General features: G+C 34.8%; 1 protein-coding gene across 1 annotated transcript in view; it reads right to left on the reverse strand.

The window, feature by feature from the left end:
* Positions 1 to 9,807, reverse strand: part of LOC125074982 (putative fatty acyl-CoA reductase CG5065) — a 71,771-nt gene extending 61,964 nt beyond the window's left edge. Inside the window, exon 1 of the mRNA XM_047686488.1 lies at positions 9,596 to 9,807. The gene's annotated coding sequence lies outside the window, so the exon portion shown is untranslated. The remainder of the gene's footprint in view (positions 1 to 9,595) is intronic.
* Between the last annotated feature and the right edge of the window lie 2,786 nt (positions 9,808 to 12,593).

Raw genomic sequence — 12,593 nt, forward strand, 5'->3', positions numbered from 1 at the left:
CAGAAAAAAAAATATCTATAATAAAACATTAAATTTAAACGATGTGCAAATACCTTTACAATTAGATTTCACACTAGAATCGAATGTAACCTTTATGTATATACTACTAAAGATAATAATTGTACGAGCTTAAACTTCTAAGTCAATTACGAGACTGGGTTAGTACTGTAATCCAATAAGAGATGGCGCCACTATGCTGTAATAGGGTCAATGATCGTAAAATGATTTAAAATCCCTCCTTACTCGACTGAGACGCAACCAAGTGGGGTATGTTCTATAGATACGACTAGAAATGTGTGTTAAGTGGAATATTCATTGTCTTTTTATACGGTTGTAGTGCATGGTGATTTTCTTATTTTATTTAAGACGATCGGTGGCTGCAGCATCCGCATGAAATTTATAAAGCTTACTTATATCACGCAAACAGTAACACCAAGGCGATATCCGAATTATGTGAAATCGGTTGTAAAACGGATATTTGGATAAAACATCGATGTTGACATCCGATTTTAGACGTCGTCCTGTCTTTGTTCAACTTTACATTGCAAGAAAGAGATGAAACGAGAGTGGTATCGAAATCGGTTTCACATTCGCTTCATCTCTTTCTCACAGACGGATTACCGTAAAGTTAGAGAGAGACAGAACTATTGCTTCATACATTTAATGTTTTGATATTTTGAATCCATTGACGGAGCAGAACGGTATTCATATTTTAGATGTGGTGAAAACGGTTGCCTTTCAACATCCGATGACATCTGATTTTTGATTAGTTTCGATGTATCAGACATGCCTAGTAATGTCCTTCTAGGACTCAAACTATCTGTCTACCGAGTTTCATCTATATCGGTTCAGCGTAAGCATGCGCGTGTTTACTTTTTGGCGCGAAGTTTGGTTGCTTCGGACTGACGATGTTTGACTCACAAAGTAAACTTTCGTTTGAGTTGTTTTACTAATTAATTATTATACATTTAAAGCCGTGTAATTGTTGATTGCTAATTGTCATTAGTTTTTTTTTTTAAGTAATTTTCGTGTAACTTCTGTGATATATGTAAATAAGAATTGAACAAAAGTGTTCGAAATAGGCAAACAATTATAATAATGATGTTTTATTTTGATATGTAAGGAATGGTTAATATTTCTTACAGCGGCTTTGTCTCTGGGCGGTGGTGATCACTTACATCAGGTGGCCCATAAGCGCGGCCGCCAACGAATACCATAATTTTTTTTTTTTTATAAATTGCCTTCAAGAGTCCTCTTTAATTTTCTGCACATCTACGGCTGGAGCTCTTCAAAATGAGACCATTACCGATTTTTTTATGTGCAGCTATCGTCCCATAATCACTGGGACAAAAATCAGCTTACGCTATTAATATACAAGATTAATCCCGTGATTGCGACTACATGCATTTTCATTGTTATCGATTCGATTATTGGCACTAATTGATGTATTTAGAAAATCGATTTTTTGCCGTGGAATTAAAAATATGTCGATAACGTTAAGCTACATACATATGGGTTTTATTTAAATGTAGGATATTACGTCAAAAACAGGATGAAGGTCTACGTCTTCGGACGACATTTTGTGGTACGTGAGTGTCGTACAAAACGAGACAGCTTTTCGATATATTTTCAAATAATAACAATAAATCACTAAGCACTTAGTGTTGAAACACAGAGCAGTTTCTAGACAGGTCGTGTTCAGCCACTGAACTGAAAACGTACCGACCACTCGGAAACGCAATCAACAGCACAGCGCCATCTGGTGGCGCTTCTGTTTCGCTTCCGGTGTTAGAATATAATATAATTATCATTTACGATATAAATTACTCACTCACAAATTAAAAATAGTGATTTACTAATTGTGATTTATGCATATGGGGGTTAAAGTTATCGCAAATAGTCACTCCTATTACCTCCTAACGGGAATACGTCGAATCATTAATAATTCATATACAAAGTTAATGGCTTTTTTTCATTAGACAATACAAACCGCTATTTCCCTGCGTTTTAAATCTGTAATATCTTCGAAAATAATCGTTTAAATTACCTGATGTATTGGATCATATCGGTTTACTTGGCGGTAGGGCTTTGTGCTAGCCCGTCTGGGTAGGTACCACCGGCTCATCAGATATTCTACCGCCAAATAACAGTACTCTGTATTGTTGTGTTCCGGTTAGAAGGGTGAGTGAGCCAGTGTAATCACAGGCACAAAGGACATAACATCTTAGTTCCCAAGGTTGGTGGCGCATAGGTGATGTAAGGAATGGTTAATATTTCTTACAGCGCCTTTGTATATGGGCGGTGGTGTCCGCCAACAAATTCCATAAAAAACAAAATCGGTCAATATTAAATGCACAATGTATTAAAGGTACTTAATTGGATAAGCATTGATGCTGTATTGCTTGAAATCGCTTCGGAAATAACCATTATTTCTCGTAAAAAGTAACGCAAGGCAAGCTAGGAACGTTGGCATAGCAAGCTAGAAATATTTTATCGTTGAATCGCAATTCCGATTTTCTGGTCAAAAAATACACAAGCTCTCCTGTCACCAGTCGCGATAAGACTGAGTGAAATATGGGTTTCATATTTGCGCTACTACAAGGTTTTTAATGGCAAACGTAGAGATATATGCATTAGCTTGTATGCATTAGCAGTAAATTTCCCACTGCTGGGCTAAAGGCCTCCTCTCCCTTTGAAGAGAAGGTTTGGAGTACGCTGCTCGGAATACACATCTGGCAGAATTTCGTTGAAATTAGACACATACAGGTTTCCTAACGATGTTTTCCTTCACCGGCACGAGATGAATTATAAACACAAATTAAGCACATGAAAATTCAGTGGTGCCTGCCTGGGTTTGAACACGAAATCATCGGTTAAGATGCACGCGTTCTAACCACTGGGCCATCTCGGATCAGATATATAGAGGTCTATATATACATATATAAAGGCGAAATACCGCTCACTAATTAATCACGAAATTTCAGAAACTATAACACTTACAAACTTGACATTTGACAGGTAGGTTTTTGTGTAGACATCCAATACGAACGGATTTTACGAAACTCCACCCCTAAGGGGGTAAAACGGAGGTTCGAAGTTTGTGTTTTATAAATGTTGCGCGACCAAAGCCGCAGGTTCAGCTAGTAAATATATATAATTCGGTTTCGGCCGATTAAAATAATTAATATTTTCTGACCGCGAAGTTCGAAATCTTGCCAAACTTGGGCCTTTATCAAATTCAGTCGCTCGCAAGATCGGTAACAAAGTTAAGAAAAAATTATTATCAAAACTTCCCCCATTTTTGTTTTCGTTGTCCATGAGTTCTATTAATTACTAGCTTGTCGCCCCGTCTTCGCTCGGCTATATTACAGATTCTGTCATACATGATTTTCCCCCTTTTTGCGACATATTTCATTGATACTCCGCTCCTATTGGTCAAGGCCTGATTATATATAGACTATAAACTTTTTCGATTAATAGGTTAACTCACGCTGAAATCTTTTTTTTAATCGGACCAGTAGTTCTTGAGAACGCGTTCAACAAAACAAAAAATCTCTTCTGCTTTATAATATACATATTTTTTATGATGACAATGGCACCATAAGAAACATTTACCATTCCTTACATGCACCACCAATCTTAGGAACTAAGATATAATGTCTCCTGTTCCTGCAGTTACACCACCTCATATACCACTCAAACCGGAATACACCAATACTGAGTACTGCTATTTGACGGTAGAATGGCATGAGTGGGTGGTAACTACCGAGAGGAGCTTACACAAAGACCAACCACCATCTAAATGTAGTAAGTATATATATTTTAAACTTTAAACGACAATCAAATATATATATATACTTGGTGGTAGGGTTCAGTACAAGACCGTACCACCCATCATACTTACCTATCGTCCAACAGCAATACGTATCATTATGTACAGCCTAAAATTCCATAATTTTTTTCCTAAGTAGTGCATTGGTAATCTCATGATATTTAAAAATTCTTAAAGTGCCAATATTTATGGGCAATTGCCAATTTGCCACTCATATTTATGTGTCTATCTGTGTTCCTGTTGGTACCATTCGTATGTAAAATGTTCTTGAGAACTGAGTACAAATGGAAAATCAATTCCTTATATTTTATCAATAAACTACCCATGTTATCCCCTTTTTCTGGTTACCATGGCAACTAATAACGTAACAGATTAAATTATGCATAAAAGAATTTTCGAGCGATAAAAATGGTTGTTAATTTTCACTACCGTTTTTGTTTTTTAATTTGAAAATCTGATAATATTCAAGTACGGAAATGAGTTGTAAAAGTAAATAAAAAAATGTACAAAAGTATTAAGTATAAATAAGGCCCTTTTGATTTACAAAAATGAAAAACATTTTTTTTTATTTTTTGTATCTCAACAAATTAAACTATGTTATCTTTCATATAGATATAATACAAGAAGTAATAGATATGGTAAAATAAAAAATGTCGGATTAAATAAAACATTGCGTAAATTTTCGACCAAAAAACACTCTTGCGGAAAACTCGGGGCAATTCTCGGATAAAACCGGCTCTGGGTTGTGTGCTTAACCACACACCAGTGCGCGGTGGTACAATTGAGGGTCACTATGTTTATCATCACCGCCGACCACAGACTGAATAATAAACATCAATAAAGGACAAATGGAACACCTGATGTTAAGTCACCACAGACATTGACCCTGAAACATTAACCATTCCTCACATCGCCAATACGAACATTATGAACTAAAATGTTATGTCTTGTGTTACACTGGCTCACTCACCCTTCAAACCGGAAAACAACAATACTGATGTTGTGCACAGACGGGCTTGCACGAAGCCCTATCACCAAGAAAAACTCGAACCATCGATTATGCTGTAACCGCTAAGTAATTTCGGTTCCGTTTTACGAATATTCTCATATTATTAACGATGCGAATTATAAAGAGACACCGAGCCCTCGAGTCTCAATCAGCCAGGTAGAAACTAATAAAGCAATTACCGCACCTACCTTACAAATTGACCAATTAACTAATTGATAAAACGGTTGACAATGTTTAATATAAAAATGGCAATGTCTGTTTGTTCGTTTGAGCTCGCATATTCTAAAGTAACATTCGTAGGGGCTTACAACAGGGCTAAAATCTATTCTCTTTTTAAGGTTTGGAGCTTTTGGTTGATGAATATTTAAATATAGAAATATGGGTTATTAATAAATATAATACAATATATAGACAGACGGGAAAATGGACCACCTGATGGTAAGTGATCACCATCGTCTAAAGACATTTATGCTGTGAGAAATATTAGCCATACCTTACTCCGCGAATTCGCTTCCTGAAAGTTTATGACCCTTGTAGCTGTAGTTACACGCAAAAGTGTGACATAAATTAATGATATTTATATATTTTGATAGTTTAGCTTTAAGACAAACATAAGATACATTACATATATTACATATGTCTCTGATTTTTGTAGATATAAGTTTTTATGTCCGTGCGTTTTCAATGAATCTTGCCAATAATATATAACACGTGAAATCATTGCAGGTGAGATTTGTAGATCATGAAAATGCCTTGGAATAAACATATCTATCTTTAATAGATAAGTCACAGTAACATTATTTGTCACACAATATTAATGCTCTGTCAATATAAAACGTACGTGAATGTATATTTTTTGTATTAATTTACAACATCCAAGGGGCTCAAAATTGCCCGTGCCTTTTTTCACATTTTATTTTTATAAATTTTGGGGTTATTTTATATTTTTACTGAACATCAGCAGATCTTCGCTGGACTTCGAGCTTGTCGTCTTCTTGGAAGACGTGGCCCACAATGACACTTTTTTTTTCAATTTAAAATAATATATAAATAATCCATAATAAATAATATATATAATATATAAAAATACTGTATATAGTAGTTTTTTTTTCCTAATCCTAAAAGCAACGCTAGGGTTGAAATTATTTACATCTTGGTACATTGATGTAGGTTTACATCGTCTTATTTATTGCGGCAGTTTATAATCTCGCGAGATAGATTACAATCTAACAGTATTTACAATTCTACGGTGAGATATAAATATATAATTGTATTCAACTAACATAACTATATATTTTAAATGTTGAAAAAGAGTATCTACTCAGTTTCTCACCGGTTCTTCTCGGTAGAATCTGTAAAATGACGATTCAAAAATGCTTGTAAAAGCCTACTTGAATAAAGTATATTTTAATTTTGATTGATTGTCGGTCTGTAGATATGTGAACCCCTAACTATGATATTATATAAAAAAAAAACATTATAATGTAGTATTATTATTTTATAAAAAGATTTCCGTATGTAGACTAAGGGTATTCGCTAGCCTAGCTACTTGACACACTAACCACTTGTGTTAATGTTTGCACAAATAGACGTATGTACAGACATACTGTATGTTTTATATATGTGTCACTGTATCTCGCTTTGTCTGTTAAAATTACTGAAAACAGTTTTTCCTTACGTAATCTTTACTAATTATAAATAGGTTAATTTGTTTGTATGTATGGGGTAGTCAAGTAATGATCGACTTTTTTTTTTTTATGTCAAATGGTGGCAAACGAGCAGGAGGCTCACCTGATGGAAAGTGACTACCACCGCCCATGGACATCTGCAACACCGGGGGGCTTGCAGGTGCGTTGCCGGCCTTTCAGAAAAGAGTATTCGAAAAAAGCTTTTCCCTGGTAGAAAGGTCCATTAGTCCCGAGTGCTATAAGGTATAAATAACATTGATATCATATCATTATCTTCTCTACGTAGTATAAAACAAAGTAGTTTCCGCTTCTGTACGCTTATATCTTTTATACTATGCAACGGATTTTAACGCGATTTTTTTCATTAAACAGAGTGGCTCTAAAGGTTTATATGTATAATACATATATTATATTACCGAGAATTTAAATTTTCCTTACCGTAAAATAATTTTTCATTCTCATGTTCGTTTTTCAATCTAAAAGTTAGATATAGATTATTATTCTTAGATGAAGTGGAGATGGGTAGCTAGATCTAGATGGTCTAGTTTAAATGTGATCATAACAAATCCTTTGTCAGAATCATAATTATTTGGGATCTGTTAATTGTTTAATTTTATAGTATTGACAGGCAGACGGGCGAATGAACCTTATGGTAAGTAGTCACCATTGTCATAGCCATTGGCGTTATAAATATAAACAATTCCTTAAATCGCCAATGCACCACCAACCTTGGAAGCTGAAATGTTACGTCCCTTGTGCCTGTAGCTACTCACCGTTCAAACCGGAACACAAAAATACTAATTATTACTGTTTGTCATAAGAACATCTGATGAATGGGTGGTACCTACCCAGACGGGCTTGCACGAAGGCCTACCACCAAGTGACCACCACCAAGTGTTCTCATCCCTTCATCACTATCAAATGATATCAAATCAAAATATTTTTGTTTTAGAAATGTGGCTTCGAAATATACGAAAAAATATCCTAATTGTAAATAACATTGCGTTGAGATAGAGAATATATATTTTAGCGAGATAGAAAAGGATAAAATATCACCAAGACGTGCATTGCCTAGAGCCCCGAACATGATTAATCCGGCCCTTTAAGTGTCAGAGTAGACTGCGGACTATGCGTATTTAGCGTATAATTTACCCTAAAAATGAATTATACTAACCCCATAAAGACAAAAGCTTATATTCAATTGATATAGGTATGTTGCTTTGCATTATAAAACTGAAAAGTTTATTTGTTTGAACACGCTTATCTCAGAAACTAATAGTCCAATTTTAAAAATAATCTTAAATTTTAATAATATCCATATTCGATAGCCCATTTATCGAGTAAGGCTTTAGGCCATAAGGCTTTATGTTAGGAACAATTGGAGATGAATATCAATGAAAAAAGAGGGGGAAAATTATTCCTTTTGAGAGCTTCCGTTGCGTACTCTGCGTAAAGTATCGCAAAAATCGTGTAAAAAAAAGTTCACGTCAGTGTGTATCTATCTTTTAAGGTTGACTCACTAAGACTGTCTTTATGGTGATCATAGATATATTTAACCGTCGTTGTTGTACGTGTCTCTCACGCAAAACACATATAGTTACTATATTTTATTCACCAATACATATAGCATAATATTATGTACAAGATCATATACACAACGTAGGGTCCTAATCACTAGACGATCACGGCCTTTTTTTTACCTGGTGAAGGTCGCGGGAAGCTGTGGGCTGCACAGGACCTATCTCCAACAGTGGACGTCCTTCGGCTGACATGAATGATCATATACATGATAGTCTTATATTGGAGTCAGTATTCGTTGATTTACATACAAGATATATAATCTGACTAATATTATAAACGCGAAAGTATGGATTTATGTTTGTTGCTAAACCAAAAAAGAACGAATGAACGGATCTGAATGAAATTTGTCACAGAGATAGATTGCAGTCTTCACATAGTCTAACTAACACCTGCCGACCCTCCCACGCGGTCAAACAAGTATATACCTGATTATTACAGGGGTATATTTTATTGAAAGGAGGATCTACGATCACGGGGCTTCATGTTAGAATCTACATCCTAAAACGGTTTTAGGTCGAAAATGACGATACCAAAGTCCTTTTTTAATATTTTATCACGCTAAAACTGCTGAATATTTTGACATGAAATTTACCATTACATTCAGCGTGTTTTAGAGAGGATACTTACCTAATTATGATACAATATAATTAAACATATAACCTAGCCAGAGCAATGCATGGCTGAGTCTGCTGGTTTGATATTATAAGTCTTGGATTTTGATTTTAAACGGCACTCCGCACACACCAGTCTTCGTTCCACCATTAACCATATAAGCCGTATGATATTATAGTAATTTTTATATATAATTCGTTATAAGGTAAATTTATTTTAATATATAATTGTAAAACTAAAAAGTTTATGTAAGAGGATATATGCTAGAATAATAGGACGCCTTAATTCTAATCTTAATCCCAGGACCTACATTATAGCCGTCTAACCTTGAAAATTGTTGGAATGCAAAAAAGTCCAGATATTACAATTTTTGTTATAAATATTACACCTGTATTATAATTAATTAATTCACTTTTAATAAAATTTAAAGATTATGTTTTCTTAAATACTTATTCTTTTTTTTTTAGAAGAATTATCTCATCGAGGCACAGAAAGCACCGCGCATGCTTATCCCCTCATTGAGAAAGACCTCAGAGAGGGACAGATTCTATGAGAGAGAAAAAGACAGCGATACGACTCCCGAAAATCAGGGAAAACCTCGTTTTACCAATCGCAGAACTGCTTATAAAATCACATTTTTTTTTTACATAGTTATGTCATTCCTTAATTCACTACTTACGAAGTTCAAAAGAAAAATTTTAAAACGTTCGTAAACGATTCGTATATTTGAAATTGGAATGCTCATAACCTGTCAATGTAATAAAGATCGTTTTAAATGCAGATAAAAAAAAGAAATTTCGATGGAACGAAACACGCTATACTCAAAGAGGTTTTATAACATTAAAATTTAATAAAATAACGTAATGCACTTACCTTTTTTCTAAGGAAACGCACAGAATATACAACACATTATATTCGACACTGAACACAGAGTAGGTTATGAAATTTTATTATTCTATTTTTGAACGCTGCGTGCGTCTCTACTAATAGCGTGTTTTTTCTCTTATATTTTAGACGCGGACAGTGCGGAATTAAAAATCAATCGGAGTCTCCGTTGATAGTGGCCATTTTGTATTAATAAACCGGGCGGGCGAGCATGCGCGTAGCGTCAGCTATAGACTAACTTTACAGAATCGTAGCAATGTATTGCCAGGTCGTCTTGAAATTACGTTTTTCATGGTGGTATGCGGTTACAGTTTCCACAGATACTTTTCACAAAAAAAAAAAAACTTTGTTTATTATTTACATATGTAAAGAATGCATGAATGGAATGTTTTATTTTTTAATATTAATAAACGTGAACAGTCAAAAATGGTCAAGTGCGATGTTTAATCGCTCACTGTGAGTTCCGTACACTTCCGACCATTGTTACATCAAGGCTGAACTAAAATCTCCATTTTTCTTTCTTTAACAATAAGGCCTTTATTATATACAGATAATTTAACATAGATATTTAAACATAGTTACTTCCAAACAGTCGCATGGAGTGGTGGCAAGAATGCTAGCAGCATTTTCAAGTTGAAACGCGATTATGATGATGAATGTTATGTATGTACGCAAAAACATAAATGATTTTCCCAGAAATTGTGACGTACATTGTAGTGTAGTATATAAGCAGATGACACTATTTCACTATTATGAAATTTTATTATAATTTTAGTGTGACAATAAAATATATCACCATGTAAGGACGGGACTAGATAAATAAAGTAGATGTTTAAGGTTTGAAGATAAATTTATTACTGCCCCTCAATACCATGTGTCATCTGCTTATATACTACACTACAACATTATATTAACACTAGGAACAAGAATAAACTTGTTACTCCAAGTACCCGATTACACAGCGTTAGTAACTCTTTTGGGCCGATGTATACGTTTTTACAACAGGATCCCAGAAAACGTTCAGAATTATTCAATTATAAAATTCAAAAGAATCGTTAAAGAGCGTTTGTGTGCTAAAGGATATTACAACACTAATGACTTTTTAGTTGACTACACACCTTTATAATTACATGCAAAATGAAAAAAAAAAAACAAAACAAAAAAAAATATCCCGCTGAGTTTCTTTCGCCGGTTCTTCTCAGGTCCGAGGTGTTAAATTCCGAACCGGTGGTAGATTTTTGACAATCAATAAGCAAGTGCAAACACTTCTATATTGAATAAAGATTTTTGACTTTGACTTTGACTTTGATCCTCTGGATAAAAAATGAACCAGCTCTCCTGTCACCGGTGTAGACAATAAGGCGAGGTGTTATACTTTTAATGAAGGTTTTTACACTATTACTTCAAGCTCCAATGGTATGATAAAAATAGTATTCAAACTTTGAATTATTTCTAAGATATACCACTAATCTACCGCATAACAACAGTACTCAGAATTGTTGTGTTCCGGTTTGAAGAGTGAGCGAGCCAGTGTAACTACAGGCACAAGGGAAATAACATCTTAGTTCCCAATGTTGGTTTGACGATGTAAAGAATGGTTAATATTTCTTGCAGCCCCATTGTCTGTGAGCGGTGGCGACCACTTACCATCAGGTGGCCTATTTGCTCGTCCATCAGGATATATCATAAAAAAACATACATCAGAGTTTATCTACGGCTGTAATGATTAATTAATTATTTAACTTTAACAAACATATGTCATCAAGAACATAAAAGGTAAAAAGAGTCGCCATGCAGTTCAACCAGAAGAAGTATTGAGATCTCATGAAAAACCAAGTCATCTTACTTTCCAAGGTTGGCGTATAGGCGATCCAAGGAATGGTTAGCATTTCTTACAGTGCCAATGTTTGTGAACTGGGACTGTTCACCATTACCGTCTTTACCATAGGGCACTGAGAGGGCCCCGAAGAACCAACAATTTACCAAATTAAACAAAAAAATATCTAGCAAAAGGACCCCAAATTCATGGCCCAAGGGCCCCAGCATAGCTTAAGACGGCTCTGCTGTTCACTATTAAGACCCATTTGCCGGAACACGTACTGAATTAGCCTAAATAAATATGATTATGGTTTCTTTGTTCTGATTTTATCTGACGACCTCCGTGGTCGAGTAGTGTGTACACCGGTTTTTAAGGGTACGCCACCCCGAGGTCCCAGATTCGATCCCGGCCGAGTCGATTTAGAAAAAATTCATTAGTTTTCTATGTTGTCTTGGGTCTGGGTGTTTGTGGTGCCGTCGTTACTTCTGATTTATCATGACACAAGTGCTTTAGCTACTTACATTGGGATCGGAGTAATGTATGTGATGTTGTCCAATATTTATTTATTTATTTTATTCTTCTTATTTTAGTTATATTGTACTGTACAACATTTGTTCTAGATGAACCGGTTCTCGTTCTATTTTAAAGTTATTTTCTATTCGCAGATTAGTGAACGGACGGAAATTTACCAAACGCAAATAAATTAGATTTTTTAATTCCGAGCTTTTTTTTTAAATATAATCTTCTCGGTTGGTCGATTTAATTACTCACGAATGTAGTCAAGAAAACTTTGTGTGAGAGATTTAAAAGATAATTTACAGAGAAATCCAACGACAGCTTTGAATTTTAACATAATTCAATGTGGTCACAAGCTGACGGAAGCTGACGCAACTTTATCATAAAGTTGGACGAAAAAGAATGGCAGCTGTTAGAGAACTTTAAAAATGATACATAATTATTCAGGCTACACAAGTATTTTTTTAAATAAGTACTGCAAGTACCCTAATATGAAGATCGTACTAAATATTGTGGGGCAGGTGTTAGATACAGAGCACAGGGCATATAAAACCCTGTATTTTCCTCTGTGTGTGCCACTGAAAACTTGCAAGCAAAATTCAATGACGATCGGTTGAAAACGGTACTAGACTGAAAGCGAAAGTAATGATG

Source organism: Vanessa atalanta, chromosome 29 (genome assembly GCF_905147765.1).
Source record: "Vanessa atalanta chromosome 29, ilVanAtal1.2, whole genome shotgun sequence".
Lineage (NCBI taxonomy): Eukaryota > Metazoa > Arthropoda > Insecta > Lepidoptera > Nymphalidae > Vanessa > Vanessa atalanta.